General features: G+C 32.2%; 1 protein-coding gene across 50 annotated transcripts in view; it reads right to left on the reverse strand.

Moving 5' to 3' along the window:
• Dus1 (Dihydrouridine synthase 1) overlaps nt 1-17,049 on the reverse strand; it is a 104,030-nt gene that overhangs the window by 31,191 nt on the left and 55,790 nt on the right. For 19 of the 50 annotated variants that reach the window (XR_012458440.1, XR_012458446.1, XR_012458442.1 and 16 more), the window contains 4 exons: nt 16,643-16,747; nt 12,884-12,942; nt 4,586-4,749; nt 3,094-3,240 (listed from right to left, as the gene is read on the reverse strand). The exons of 7 other annotated variants lie outside the window; for them this stretch is intronic. The gene's annotated coding sequence lies outside the window, so the exon portion shown is untranslated. Of the gene's footprint in view, nt 1-3,093; nt 3,241-4,585; nt 4,750-6,264; nt 6,384-12,883; nt 12,943-16,642; nt 16,748-16,885; nt 17,044-17,049 lie in introns of those variants that run through there. 24 more of the 50 variants (XR_012458448.1, XR_012458426.1, XM_074127976.1 and 21 more) reach the window with 19 other exon arrangements.

A 17,049-nucleotide genomic window follows, 5' to 3' on the forward strand; every position in this document is an offset into this window, starting at 1 on the left:
TGTTATAAGATAAGTAAAGTAAAGTAATCGCCTATCTTTTCAGGCGGGGCTTAACGTCCATCTACCATTTACTAGGTGTCGCGGACGGAGGCGACTAGCAAACGTACTCTTACTTTACTATTTCTCATTTAACCATTAAATAAAATCCAAGGCCAAGACCGGGAATCGAACCCAGTACCACAATGCATATTAGCTTTGCAGGTCTCGCCTCTTAACCCGCTCGGCTACCGTGGCGCCTATGTTATAAGATAATGAGTATCTCTCTCTCTCTCACACACATACTCATGTCCAATTTGAAAAAAACTGTTTATTTCCAGCATAAACTGCACAATCGTAATACCATCCTTACGAGGAGTAGGAGAGAAGACAGAAAGAAGCATTAATAAAATCTTCGAACACAAAAACCAGGATGAAATTTCCACAATAAATAATGAAATAAAGCCATAAATATTCAAGTATAAGATTAGGAAGTTGGTATTTTACTGGAGTGAATTCTTAATGTACTTTCCAGGTGTCGATTTTGCAGAGGAGTAAGGCTGTATGAGTCAGTGTAATATTTTCAAAGATACAAGGTGATGAGGTATTAAAATATTTAACTTCAATTTCCAGATAAAGAGAGTTATGAAATAGTAAAATGAAAGTATAAGTTGTATGCAGTAGAGAATCTAGCAAAACAGCCATGAATAAACCACCCTTAGGAAAAGAGGAAGAAAACTAATAAGTCTTCAAGAGGATAAAACCTTCAAGGATCGAGCTGTAAAAGAAAGAACCCGTACAAACGGTGCACCATATATGTGTATATATTTATAGCAGAAGCACTGCTTTTAGTATATATATACATATATCTTGTGGAAAACTGGCAAGAGCAAAAGGTAGTTGCGTTACGATGAACACCCTGAAGGCTGGCGAGTGTATTGGGGATTTCACTACAAGAGAGAATGAGGGTTATGATTCAGTCTGTATCGATTCCCCCCTTGGGGGTATTTAGAAGAGGGGAACCTGGAAATAAATAGGGAGGTAACAGCACTCCGTCTTCCCCCCAAACCATTCTATCGTCGCCAATTACGTTTTTACTGGCCAACCATTAAAAATGTATTCATTCTGACAGATTAAAACTTATATAGTTTTTTTTTTTTATTATTATTAATTTTTTTTATAGTGCACTTTTAAAAAAGAACTCATTCTACCTTTATTTTTCTTCATAAGATTAGAAATTGGATTTCAATACAGCAGAAAAAGATAATCAAAGGGAGAGATGGTTTAAGAAAAGGTGATCAACTTTAAGGTCGCTTATTCGACTGAAATTAATTTTGTGTACTCCAGATTATTTATTTATAAACAAAAATCGTTCAAATTAAAAATAAAATCGAAGCTTACATTCCTGCTTTATAACCACTGCTAAAAATATATATTTGTTTTAACCAGACTACGTCTGGTCCCCCCTCGACTTCAGTAAATTTAAAAACGGCCTCAGAGCTTTTTTCAAAAAGTATCATTTTTTTATATCGCTCAAAAATCTATAAAGAGCTTCCACTTAGAGCCTTCCATAAGCTGTTAAAAACAAACTCCAGCTACATGGAACATCAGGTTTGAAGAAAAAAAGTTAAAGTTCAACACTCTAGCGGACAATCAAGAATCTCGTCATATTTTCAAGCAATCTCCATCGTACTACTAAAGAAATTTTGTCAATACAACATTTGAAGAGTTTCGAAAAAAAAGAAGTAAATTACAAGTCTCCACTGTTTAGTACTTAGACGCAAGAAACGTATGCTGTTTTAACAACGCACTAAGATTAAATATTTGAAAAAAAAAATCTGGAATTAAAACAGTTCATTCATTTATCCTATGTCTGCTAACAACCTACAGCTCGACAAATATTTCTTTGACAGTTCTTCAAATTACGACAGTAATTTCACTTAAGTACCATTCAGAAGTCAGTCAATGCAAGTAGTAAAAGTTCTTCCAACATTTATCACTCCTTTTATCATTAATAATATTAATAATTCATTCTAACCTTTTCAATGTAGAAGACAAAATAAACTAGAACCATATTAGTTAAAGTAAGCTTCATTTAAAACAAACCATAATCAGAAGTATACCACAATGTCCTAAAAATAGACAGTCCTTTCCTCATACCAGACAGGAATCCCTTTATACACAAACGCTACATATATTATTAACAAACAGAACCATTTAAGTAGAAACAAACCCTAAAACAAGCCTTGTCATTGTATAAGAGGGTGCCACTTAACCATATCACTGTTGCTTCCATATACGTCCATCATATTACAAGAGTTTAAAAGCTACAGTCTAATAAAACATTTCTTTTATACTTTACGCATTTTTATACTTTTTTTCTACTACTTTCAGCTATAAAACAAATAATTATGCTCTTGACTAATTCGTGAAACTTACGATAATGATGCTACTATACGCTTTAAAGATCGCGTTAGTTTTTAGTATGTGATCTTTTGTAATCGATACCGGCAATAACATCCGATGATCCCATATGCTACGTCGAAAGCTCTCAATAATATTTCCAAATACAAAAATAAAATAAATAAATAATAATAATAAATCAGCCAGAAACGAAAAGCAAATTTACGCAAGAACTGGAACACTTTTGGGATTTAAGACCCATTATCAAAACTAATATACTGTTAACATGAAGGGCACAAGATAACTTATATATATGCCAGACGGGAGACACCATTAAGGAAGCGAAGGTATTTAAGTTATCTTCATACACTACCTTCTTGACCAAGAATGAGATATATGAAAACATCAGAAGCAGGTGGGGACAATGTGAAAGACACAAAGTAATAAGCATGTCTCAGAATAAGCAAGCTTACTACAAAACAAGTTAAGTTAGTTAGCTCTGAGGGGGTGTTACTGTCTTAGCCGACGAATTAAGAAAGAAACTGCTAAGAAAGAAAAGTTTTCTTAAATACCTAAAGACAAGTAAGTAGACAAGAATGATTCAGAAATGGTGAATAGTTCAACGATCTTGAAAAAGCACTGAATTATTAACCAGCTGTAGAAGGAAAACTTTTAGTTATAAGAAAACTAGGCAGACTGTTAATGCTGCGTTACCTGCACAGAAAAGTATGTGTAGAAAACTAAAGTTGACCTAAGTTGCGTTTTTTACAAGATGTTGAGAGAGTTTTGCTGAAAATGGGCCCGAGAAGTATCGGAGCATCTGCTAAAGTCAGGATTTCTGCAACAACATCTCAGCTAAAGCTAAAAGATAAAGACAGACGATTGTACATTAATATAAATAAATTTATGATAAATAATTTGTGAAACCCTTGTAATATTCATCAATGTAATGAAATTCACCGGAATTGAAAATAAAATAAAGAGAAGATAAATGTTACTGAGATCCAGCAACAAAACAAAGTGTCATCGCTAAGCATCATTAACACTGCCCGGAAATAACACGAGGATGATAAATGAGGTACGAATCATATATTTGTTCTCTTCAAAAAACAGAAGATATAATGCATTTTTTTAAAGAATTTTTTTTTAACATTAGTAACTTTCTCATAATTGGTCAAAATTGCAATCACAAGAATGGTTCATTATAGTTTTAATTTTTTTGCTGGCTAAGAATTATAAAAATTCTTCATGAATGTCACACAATAGAAAAAGAGCTTTGATTAAAGCTTGACATCCTAATAATATTTACTTAGAATAAACTTCTGTAAAAAGAATTTCAAAAAAATTGATGCGCCAGTTGAAACAGTTTCAAGTTTAGGTGAAATACGAAATTTTAGCGACATATTTAGGTAACACCTTTCAAATCAAGTGAACTGGCCCTTCAAAGGAAAACAACACCAACCATCCCTCATTACTGCCCTAAAATCATTTTCCATGGAAAAATGGTTCAAACGAGGGTAAAACCTTTAGTAAAATTGGTTAATAAACACCAATTTTCTAAAATTCCAGATTTTAGATACTCATTTTAAACTTCGTTATCTAAGATTACGCAAGAGCGTACACCTAACATCTTACTTTACAGGCACGACTAGCCTAACACTGTCCTAGACGATTTAAAATTTTTGTGAGGAAACTTTTCAAATAAAACTATGTTTCTGTATCTAAGCAATTAGATCAAAGCCATATATTTTTAATTGAAATACGTCTTCTGGAAGAATGACTACTTTTACAATTTAGACATTTCCCCTTTTCGAAAAATTTTATCGAGAACATGTAAGTTCATCGAGGTAATAAAACATCAAGCAGATTTCGGAAGCAACACTTTTTAATACCATAATAAAAGTAAGGGACATTCAGCTTAGTAAATTTGGTCAAAAATATATATGTATTAGGTTTGATACAGATTTAAGATCATGCTCTTCAGATCTTATTCTTTATGTACTTTCAAAAACCCAGTTTCACCGATCTTCACGGTATCTGAGTATCCGAGATAAAGTGGCTAATCACTAGTGTAAAGGGCGCTCTTGTACAATCAAAACAAAAAACATGCAACAGCGTATTTAACCTTTGATACTGGTGAGCAACATAAGGGATTTTGTAATTTGTACAATTTTTAGAACAACTGAAAGTAAATAAATCAATATACCTTTCTAATATATCCAAAAGATTGAAATAGGATTTTACTCCACTTAGGAAATCAGAATCGATGCGATGGCTTCTAATATAACTCCATTTCTCGTTTTCCGGGTAAATTTTTTCATCTCATTCTATTATGAGAAAAAAGAAAGATAATGTTCTGCTAAGCACGAACTGAAACATCAATCTTATACTTAGTAAACCTCACATAATTTTTATTTTTATGATCAAAAGTACTAAAATCTCGTTTCATATGTGACCTCGCAAATTCTAAGTGTTGCAATTTTGGTCAAAATGTTTTTTATGATTCGAATAAACATTAAATGATTTCATTTCTACTAGGTACTAGAAAGGCTTCAGCAAAATAAGAATTACGAAAGTAATCACACAAGAAAAATGTTTCTATAATTTCTCTTAACATGCAACAAGAACACTAAGAAAGGTTTTTCAGCAAGGTTAGTTCAATGTGTAAGAGGTTTCCAGTACGAACTGTTACCTAGCACTTAAGTTAACCAATTCTTATTGAATTACTAATTAATAAAACATAAAAAAACTAGTAATTAAAAAAAAAGAAGAAGTAAAATTAGATGCTTCTTAGAAAGAGCATATTTTCATGAGATTTAGATGAGATCGCGGGGTGGTTGCTGTCTCTTAAACACAAATAAAAAAGGTGCTGGGTCCGTGTGAATGAACTCGCTTAGTGCTGAATGTCAAATGGTATCTCAAGAAATTCATTTCTCTACTTCGGCCGAAAGCCTTCTAGACTAGAATCAAAATCCCTGCTACCTTGCACACGTAGCGTAAAACCTAGTAGAATAGTTTATTTGCATCTTGATAATAAAGACAAGTTTATAAATTGCAATATATTAAATTAAACAGTGCACTTATGAACCTGTTTTAAAAAAATAAACGAAATCACTTCATCAAAGATCTTTTAAAGAAGACTTATAAGGAGGATTTATTGTAACGCTTTAATTTGCACTCAGTACCAATGTGATAAAATTGTTTACGTAATATTTTTTTTTTAAATGTTACTCAGTATAAATCTATTTACAATTTCACTATAACATCTTATTGAAGTCATTATTATTATTGTACCTTGCTTTATGTTCTTTATTTTGTACATATTATACTAACATATACAGAAATGTGTTGTCAAAGAATTTTACAATGAATACGAAAAAATAGAAACTGTAACATCATCAAGGTACTTTCTACTTTCTATTATAATACGCTACAGTAACTTGCTAACTCCTGGATTTTAACATGTCTTCAAATTACCTAAGGTATCGAATTTGTCAAGTCAAGTAATACTGAAAATAAACCTGTAATCTACAACAAATATTATTTTGTATTATACGTGTAACCCAAAGTGAAATGTACATTTCTACGTTTTTTACGTAGTATTTGTTTACACTGACTCTGAGACACAAATAACAAACTTCTCTTACAAGCAATATCACATATACATATATATCGAAAATCCAATCTGAGAAGACAACGTTCAGACAGTTTGGCCTTCTGTATTCAATGTTGGATACAATAGATTGATGTAAACATTGCTGTATACAAGCAAGGATGCTTCGCTTCTCTGATATTTGTTCTTGAAGAATGGGAAGATTAATGTACAATACATTATAGGCACTACTCTCTCAATGTGATCTATATGCTTGGATGTACATACATTACCTTCTCCTTCAGTCATTTTAAAAACAACATCTGTATTCATATCGTTATCTGATGTTCTCTCTCTGTGTTTTTTTATCTTGATGACCATGTTAAACAAAGCAGCTCAGTAGGAATGTGACCTAAACAATTAATTCCACTTTTTGATATCTTTATTAAAAAATTTTCTGACGAATCTGCTGTGTGTGAAACATTTTTCATCAAAAATATCAAATGTTTATATTTCCTGGACAGATGGCTGTTTTTCTTTCAATTTATTATTGTTCTTATTTAATTAAAGGTTTAATATCGGAGATCCTTTTCAGTAGACTGCCAATTTCTCAACAGTGTTCTCATAACACTATCCATCGTTTATCACCGAACAGTTACGAGTAGCTTTAAAGAAGCTCCAAGAATGAGAAAATCTAAGAACTAGATTCGAATGCTGGATTTATGCGTTGTAAACCAGAGCGCTAACCAGTGAGTTAATATAATCTTTACTAATCGAAATTGTACGGAATTCCCTCCTTTGCTTAGGGCTTTGACTTTTGGCTTAGCCACAGGATACGTCTGTAAGAAAAGCTGTATGAAATTATACTCCTAGAGCAGTAAAACATTTTCACATGCTATTTCTTGCAATTTGTCACCAGATACTCAAGGATAATTGAATCCATGGCACAAATTATTCATAAACCCTTAACATACATAACCTCTAAGCATTCAAAATCCCATTTAAGCTGCAAGGATGAAATAAAATAAGGTAAAGTAACTGTTACCATTCATAAAGAGCAAGTTAACAAAATACTAAAGGTCTGATAAATATAAAATTAAGTTTTGTCTAACTGTCTTCAACATTAAAGAAGAATGAAAAAGAAGAAGAAAAAAGTTATTTATTTATTCTCTCAGCCATTCTGAAATTCAATAAATAAAGAACACTTACTATTATCAAGAATAATGTAGGACATAAAACTGCAAATTTGTGGGAAACATATTTTCTTACTATTTTATCTATGTAAAATATGGATACATTTTTATGTTAAGCTTCGTTGGAAAATTTATATTTCAAGTTAGAATAATTCAGAATTAAAAACAGACACTGATTTTTCCAACCATTTTTCTTCTTTATAGTTACGATGAAAAAGTTTTTGACAAACGCTTATCCGGGCATTAAATTGTTAGAATAGTGTTTGGACATCCATAATTCATATACGTACATTACTATCAAACCAAGTCTCTTTTCTACAACAAAGACTTCGAAAAAAACCACATACATAAACTTCAGCACAGAAGTAAACAACCAACTTTTCAAAACAGGAAAAGGATGAAATTGTCAAGAGAAACTTTTTAACAAAATGGAATAATAGAATATTCTACTTTATTGATTAATGAATACTTTGTAAGTCACCGTTTTGTCTTCTTTAAAAAATTTAAAGAGAGAATATATTTTCCTTTAAAGTCATTTTCTTAAATTAAATTTCTCAACACTCGAATTAATTATTTTGTTTCAAACTCAAGCTTTTTATAATTTATTTTTTCTCATTTATATTTTATAGATTTAATTGAGGGCACCAGTACACCTTGCTTCGCCCCGAGCCGTACGTAGGGCGACTTTGATCTTCTGTTATTTTGAAAAGAACAGAATAATCAGCTAACTTTGGTACCTATTAATTCAATTTAAAAAAATAATTACAGGCAGTTTGTATTTGTAACAATGTTTTTTTTAATAAAGTTAAAAATCCACGTTTCAAAATATGGCTTTTAATGAGAGTTGCTTAATTTTTGTTTTTTCTTTTAATTTTATTTTCACCAAGAAAAACTTTACTTCTGAAACAGAATTAGTGAAAGAGGTGTTGGTTCCATAGATCCCAAACTTTATTAGGGCTGCAATGAAGGGAACAAGTCAACGGCTTTAAAAGGACAATGGGCATAGGGCGTCCCTTAAAGCAATGTAAAGGTCCTAATACATCTCCTTTAGGATAACAATTTCTAACTTGAGAAAAACTTTGTCATCTAGAACAATGAGAAATCATGAGAAAAAGTTTTGTTAACATTTACTTTTACTTAACTTTACAACGGAAAAAAGTTTTTTTTTTTTTTAGAGAGAATCAATCTCCTGAAAAGTATTTCCACAATGGTAAACATAGATTCCCAAAAGGAAACAGTAGAAGATAGTCAATCACTAGCCCACGGAATGGTAGAATGGTTGCTAGTAATTTGCAAAAGCAAACTGGACTAACTTTGCGGCTGTTACAACAGTTTGCGACAATGATGAAGGAGTTGACAACAGACTTTGGAATAGTCTTAGTTAGTATAGTTAGCTAAACTTTGGCATGATGAGGGACGAGGTCAGTAGGATATCTTTAGCCAATCAGTTTGCTTGAACTATTCTTTGTCTTAAACCTAAAAAAAGATTTTCTAATAAGCTCAACCTTCATCCCATTCTAAAAATCATTTCTCTCTCCCAAGTCCCCATTCCGGTAACCAAATTTAAGCAATTACTTAAAAGCACCATCAATACCCTTATCCTGTTTTCAAAATCAACATTTCTTACACGTTGTCATGAAGTCGTGAAGTTTCCAATGACTGCATTAATTCAGATAGGAAGCAGGACTGCAACTAATCTTTCAAAAATGAATGAATGAATGATTGCTTTCCTCTACACTCTTAATAGAATTATTATTGAGACGAAGTTGCTGTTGATATGACGGATAGGATTATCTAACGTTCTGAAAGGAGCTTAAGAATTACTTCTAAAATGAATAACTTATTCCAGTCTACCTTGAAATAAAGATTTTGTAGTTGTTTTTTACTTTTTCTTATGAAGTGCTCGTGTTAAATTTTCCAAATTGAGTAAATACTGGAAATAAATGTTTTGTGATGATTTGAACAACATAAAAAGTTTTTATTGAGTAGTCAGCAAGGATGATGCATGGTGTGTACAGAATATTTCAAATTCGATAGAAGCTTAAACTTAGTATTCCGTTTCATACTGCTGTTGTTATTGATACAGAGGTTTTGCTGTGGAGTAAAATCTTCTTGGAGTGAAAAAAACTCGTATTTTTACAGACTCCAAAACAAATATTCTCTATAATATATACAGTATACATATTTCACAAATACGACACCATCATAATTTTTCTGCAAGTAGAGATTTTTTTGTTCTTCAGATATTAACATATGTTATGTGCTATTAATAGAACCATTAAAGAGATGATCCGAAAATAGGTGTACGTTACTAGAGATTTTTTAATACATTATGAAATCGGAGATAATAGCACTTAGCTTGGGGATTTTCAAAACTGACGCTTCCTTAAAAGAAAATTTCATTTCGTAATAAACGTGATAGATGGGAAATAATAAATTTTATAACAAAAAAAAAAAAAAAAGAGATGTAAAAAAAAAGGAACTAACCTGGCCAAGAATACATCTTGAAAGGTTGTGAAATAAATGATGGTTATAAATTAAAGAATTCAAAGGGAAAACAAAAGAGCATTCTTCTATTTATTTTCCACCTGATATTAATTAGAAACTTCTTGATGAACGTGTACTAATTAAAATCCCAAGACTGGTATTTTTCTAAAAAAAATAATGCTTTAGGGATGTGTCCAGCATAAAAAAAATCCTGCGGCGCTAGGAGTAATATTCAGGAAAGTCAGATACGAGAAATTTTATCTGGAGTCCTACGGATAACACATCAATCCAAAACTCACATACACAGGTCTATGTAGTGAGAGATAAGTGAAGCATTGCCTATTCGATTTAAGCTGATCTACGAGGGTCGTTTGAAAAGTCCGTGAAAAGTCAGAGAGATAGCACTACTGGCGCGTATCGAGGTTATGTTTAGTTAGTAGCATCCCTTGGAAGAACACACACCAAGTTTCAGCCAGATCGGTCTATTTCTTTGTGTTTGGCATTCGTTTGAATCGAGGAAGTCGAGTGATTTTCTCACGCTTGACCAAAAACGAAATCGTGTGAAGTGTTGCAAGGACGGTTTGCAGCTGTTCCAGAAGAATCCGCATGACTTTAAGCGTCGTTTCGTCACTGTGGATGAAACATGGATACATCACTACACTCCTGAGACCAAAGAACAATCTAAACAATGGGTTACCAAGGGGGAATCTGCGCCAAAAAAGGCGAAGACCGTTCCTTCGGCCGGAAAGATTATGGCGACTGTCTTTTGGGATTCGCAAGGAATAATCCTCATCGACTATTTGGAAAAGGGTAAAACTATTACAGGTGCATATTATTTATCGTTATTGGACCGTTTGAAAACCGAGCTGCAAGAAAAACGCCCACGATTGGCCCACAAAAAAGTCCTTTTCCATCACGACAACGCACCAGCTCACACCTCAGCAGTTGTGGTCGCAAAATTAATGGAAATAGGGTTCCAACTCGTTTCGCATCCCCCCTATTCTCCAGACTTGGCTCCCTCGGACTACTATTTGTTCCCCAATATGAAGAAATGGCTGGCGGGAAAAAGATTTTATTCAAACGAGGAGGTGATTGCTGAAACGAATGGCTATTTTTCAGATTTGGACAAATCCTATTATTCGGAAGGGATCAACAAACTAGAGCAGCGTTGGACGTGAAGTGTATAAGCCTAAAAGGAGACTATGTTGAAAAAAGGTTTACCCCAAAAAATTAAGTAGTTTTATTTTTGCACGGACTTTTCAAACGACCCTCGTACATCCACTAGCATAGGATCATTGTTTTATCAATTGTAAGAGAATAAAAGTGACTAAAATTGAAGCCATAATCTCTGATATTCACAAGAAGAACACTGAGAACTAATTTTTTATTTCTTACTTGATTGTAACTCTTATTTTAATTTTATTTATAGTTTTAATTTAAGGCGAGTCAACATCTGTGATTATGGTCGCCCGGAGCTTTTTTTCATTGAACACTGTCGGCCTCCGGAGAGTGTTCTTTCGTTACAGACAACACTATCGCATCACCGGACAGTGAGCTGTAAGAAGCTACTAGCAAGAGAAAATCTAAAGTCCAGCAACTGGATTCAAAATTGGTATCTCTGCGTGGGGATCCACATAGCTAATCCCTTACAAGTAACTCTTATTATATTGCAAAAAAAAAGAAAGAATGAAAAATCAATTCAGAATCCGGTGAATCTATTTTTTCGAGTTTAAAATTCTCTCTTCTAATATAAAGTGCTTTTTAATGTACATTCCTGTGGTAGTTACCAATAAAAGTTGTACGTAAGCAATGAGTATTTCAAGTTCAATAAAAAAGTTAGATCATTTTCCACAAAAAAAAACCACTTAGTAAAACGGAACTTCTTGATGACTGTGTGCGTATTGGAAGCCAATCTGAGACCTAAACTAAACACTTGCTCAGTTGCCCACACTGCCAAAACCGATACGTGGCTAAACTACCATATTGTATCTATATTGTAAGTAATGAAAAAAGTTAACCAAAAAAGAAATTAGCAAAGACACTAAAAGTGTAAGGAGAAAATTGCCACTGTAGTTCCCCTAAATATTTCCTTCAAGTCGACACCCCTAACAGGGGAGAGTGATAAAAGCTAGTAAAGGGGAGAGAAAACATTATGAGATCAGTGAAGTCCAGACTGACGATGTCAACAGCAGCAATATACACACCCTACTAGCCATTATTCACCCAACAAGACCACTATGTCCGTTCTCAACAATCCTATCATCCCTTCATTTGTTTAAAATAGAAAATATTATCACCAGACATCTCTTTGTCATTATGCCCATTACTAAGTTTAATGGAAAATTGTTAAGACGCATTGTAAATCGAAGGAAGAACCCAAAAATTTGAAAACCCGCCATCAATAAAAGAGCATTAACAAAACCATATTGACCAAAACCCTGGTGTAAGAAGCAAGAATAAATCCAAAACAAAAGTATGAAATTTGAACTTACTACAACCTTTGCAATTTGTGTTCAGACGACTCGCAATTTCCTAAATTCCATGATAACTCAATACCTAAAATTTACTTCGATTTCAATACTTCCATTCCAATACTTTTTTAATGAACAGAAAAAATGAATAAATAAATAAATAACATAGAATAAACACTTAAAACTCAAATACCTCCACATGACAGTTTATCTAATCTAATATTTACTTAACACGTCCAACATTAATGAATATTAAATGAATTTACTATTGAATCAATAAATTCACTAAGTACGAAGACAATATTAGTTAATTTCTATATTACTGCAATCCTAGGATCTCAAGACTAGTCTTTAATTAAATGATTGAAAGGATCTGTGAATAATCACTACATTTTTAGAAAATATTTGTAATAAATTTAATACGTCATTGTAAGGAAATTTAAAAAAAAAATAGTATTACATTGCTGGGAAATTGTTTGGTTTTGGGCTACACTGCCAAGAAAGAAGAAAAATTGCATAAATATAGGTCTACTACTTTTATTTGGGGACAATTCCCCCGGAAAATTCGATTAGAAGCACTTCTATAGGTTTTCTTTATCAAAATTAACATTTCAGTAAAAATATTCCTAGATCTTGTCCTTTATTACAGACATTATAGGCGGATGGTGAAAATTCCTCAAAAAGAAATACTACTTTTTGAATGGAATGTAAATGAAACCAATTGTATATTTTAAACTTCGTTAGAAATAAATTATACTCACGTAGAACTCCAACTTTTTTTTTGAATAATTTTCAGAGGAAAATTCCATTTATGGCATCTCTGAAAAGGAATGGGAGAGATGTCATTCAGTTTCATAATATATTTCATGTTAATAAAAATTCCAATATGTTTTTAAACATTTTGAGTTCGAAGAAAATTTTAGTAAGAGAATGACGTGTGCATTTTTCTTCTCAGAAAATGAGGATGCAACAAATTCAAATAAATGCACTGACCGAAAAAAAAAAACTTGTAGTGGAGTCCTAGAATTGTTAGGAATATTCAATACAGAATGTAGAGTATTGATTTTAAAAAAACTATTTCACCCTCTAGTTTCTGAGTCATTCACAAAATACAAAAGGAATTATTTAGTACAAAGAATTTTGTAGTATCTTTATTTATAGCTTTAAATATTGGCGTCAATGCACAAAACATGTCTAGACATATCTTGTATAAAAATTAGAGCGACACATCAATAATATGTAATAATAATAACTATGTTCTGTCTTGTTCGAAATTTTTTCTAAATATATTAAAAGAGGAGTCTTTTGATTTAGAAGCACGTAATCTACGTTTGCAGTTCGAATGGAACCTACCGAACTAACAGCACCATTTTAATGCTCTTTAAGCAATAAACAAGTTTCTCAGGCACCCAATGCTTCTATACTAGGTTTTTATCATAAACTTTCTTTAGAGGTAGCACAAGAATATAAAATAATCTTACTATTTCATGTAAAAAAAAAAAATAAACATGTGAAATTAGCGAGATCGTTTTTTCCTTTTGGAGTAATGTATCAGTCACCAAAAAACCATGAACAATACTCTAACAATATTTGGGGTACGATTAGATCCCTTCAACTTCAAGCTTCTTGAATAAGGAGATAAGTACGTTTTAGAGTATATAATAATAAACAATATAAGGGAAGGGATTAGCTATGAGGTTAGCATACTGGACTCCCACGCGGAAGTCCCGGGTTCGAATCCAGCAGCTGACCCTTAGATTTTCTCTTCCTAGGAGCTTCTTACAGCTCACTGTCCGGTGATGGACAGTGTTGTCTGTAACGAGAGAACACTGTCCGGAGGCTGGCAGTGCACTGGAAAAAGCTCCGGGCGCTAATGACCTCAGCTGTTGATGCGCCAAAAAAAAAAAAAAAAAAAAAAAAAAAAAAACAATATAAACGAGAATGCTGTGATGTGGAAGTAACAGGTCTTATGAAATTTGCAATATACTCGTATACAAGATAAGGAACATGCATATCAGTAGTGTTATAAAAGAACGCAGATTCATAAAAAAAATGTAATAAACAACTCAAATATATGCACCCATCTAGATAATAAATGAATTTCAAAAATAAATAGATTCAAAATAAATAAATAAACAAATAACTGTAAAAATTATTAATATCAAATCAATGAGCAAACAAAGAAAAAAGATAAATGAGTCAATAATGTGAGCTCTTATTAAGAAAACACGAACGCAAAAGAAAATTGTTTTTCTTCTTTACAATATTTAATTTAAAACAAGATGCACCATTAGTTAATTCATCACATTTTAATCAATTATTTGTAAGTACATTGTTTCATTGTTTGAAACGGAATTGAGTGGACTTCTACGCAATTACATCTTCGTTTTTATCTGATTCAGATAATCAAGTCGTTCACCACAAACTGCACATATTCTGTTTGAATAATTGATTCCATATACTCGTATTGACCTAAACTGATTAGAGCAGGAGTTTCGTAGGAATCGATGGTGCTTGGATCAATTTTCTTCATCATAAATATGCACGAAAATCTACAAAAGGATGGCCAAACTACAGCTATGTACGCAGATGGTAATGGTCACATAAACACCTCCCGCTATATAATCTACTTTCTATATTCAAAGCATGTATTTTCGGTAGAAAACTTAAAACGATCTTAATGCTTCAATTTTAAGTGAGATCGTGCAGTTAACAGATATATACAAAAGTAATCTGCGTAATCTAATAACTACAACAAAAGAAAGGAATTTTTTTTTAGAAATGTAAGCACACGATGGATCCTAAGTAAGCATAAATATTATTTTTGAATAGCGGCCTAAAATCCACATACCACAATAAAGATAATATATTTTTGAGGATTTTACTGGTTTTTATTATTATTGTGTCAGGTATTACCGTATATATAAGAGAGTCAACATATATGAATGGAAGAGGTACATATCTGTGGGAGAGTTGAATACAAAATATAATACTATACAAGCAAAAGTTGTGGTTTGGTTCTCAATGTTGAAAATACGCAGAAAAAAAAAAAAAAAAGCTCAGCAGGGTAGGCTATAGAAAAATGCTTTTATTTTGCTGAAGGAAGCAGAGATATTATAATGCAGGCTGAAACAAGTACTTCAGCTTGAAAGTTCCTCTTTCATACAATACAATGTAACACAGTTAGTTTACTACGCACAATATGGTCGCCTAAACAATTTTGTTGATTTTTTTTTTATTTTCTCTTAAGGGATTTCATTTTTTTTAAAATTGTATTCAAAATGTTTGCAAGATTTGTTATGCTTCAAAAAAACATAAAGGTGATATTCCTTTACTTGCTCAAAAGAAACATTAAAAATCGCAAATTTGAGCCAAAAGGATTGGTTGATTGAATGCAACAAAAATCTAGTTTAGTTAACCTTAGGCTTACTTAAACAACATAGACACAAAGGTTACCGAGTGGTTAGAGGCGAGGCCCGCAAAGCTAAGGTGTATTGTGGAACTGGGGTTCGATTTTCGATTTATGCCTTAGATTTTACTTAATAGCTAAAGTGAGAACTTCACAGTTTCCTGGTAGCACCTCACCTAATTCTGTAGTTGGACGTTAAGCCTCATAAAAAAAATATTAGCATCACTTCACTTGTCTCACTCAGACTTTCTCTTGCTATCTTACATTTCTAATAGCCACAATTTTAAGGTTTGGATGTTAAGTTTAAGAAACATAATAGAGTAAAATTAAAAGGATGGGCGTTTTGTAAAAAAAGTGAGATAACAAAAGATCACATTACAGATATAAAACAGTAATTTATGAGAACAAGCGACCCATAGAACTCAAACGAAGAACTATGGTGAAGTATGGCAAGAGATCAGTATTAACCATTACTAAATTTCAAACGATAAAGATTCATTACCTATTACAAACTAGGAAAAAATATGGCAGCAACCCAAAAACATAATTAAGCTAAGTGCATTTGTTGAATTCACCAAAAAACTAACAACAAATTCCAACTTATAAATTGAATGAAATCCACTGTGAGTAACGACAAAATACTGAGCTACAGAAATTAACATTTGTTTGCCCCCAACTGGCGTGTTTATAGACCATAAAAATTGAGAAAGAAAAAGTCTCAACAACAAATTGTAACACAATCGTACTACTTAAAAATGTAAACCTAATAGATTTACCAATCAGAAATTGGTCTTAATGAACCGTATTTCCTTGTTTAGTTTGAAGAATTGACACAGAATTTGCAATAAGGTAATTTACGGTTTATGCTAGTTAAAAGTTAAATACATTGACGCAATTATGAGGAAAGCATGCAGCATTTTTTTTTTTAATATCAGGTGAAAAATTTAAATTTCAGAAGATAATTTCGAAGACCTGAAAAATATTTCGAGGGATTTAACGTCTAATACGTACAAGAGAATTAATTTATGGACCTTACTAAATCGGTAGTTCATGCATTCAGCAGGTCGCATCAATACTCTTGAACGTCTTAAAAAGACATTTTTCCATTTACCTTTTAACGTATTTCCTTAGTTTATGCCACTTCCACTTTATATTCCGATTCAATCTATACTTCATCGCTGTCAGTAGTTAAAGCAGGAATCACGTTAATTCATCGCTTGAAAATAAATTTGTAATAATTAAAAATACATAATTATCAAGGTATACTAAATTAAAAATATTTTTTTAACTTGTAAGTACAAACGATGATCTCTGACGTGAACGCACGTTTTTGAATAAAAAAAACTGGAATTACTTTGTGAGTTTAGATCTTGAAAACTGGCTTCTCATCGTTTTTTAAAAGTTTCAACTTGATAGTTCACTCTCATCACGACAAATACCAAACTGGGCTTTTCTGAGACACGGTACACTGATAAGTGAGAGGAGTATGATCCGAGAGATGGTTATGATCATGTGAGA

This window comes from Rhodnius prolixus, unplaced genomic scaffold, assembly GCF_049639745.1.
Source record: "Rhodnius prolixus isolate KJV_2025 unplaced genomic scaffold, Rpr scaffold_9, whole genome shotgun sequence".
Lineage (NCBI taxonomy): Eukaryota > Metazoa > Arthropoda > Insecta > Hemiptera > Reduviidae > Rhodnius > Rhodnius prolixus.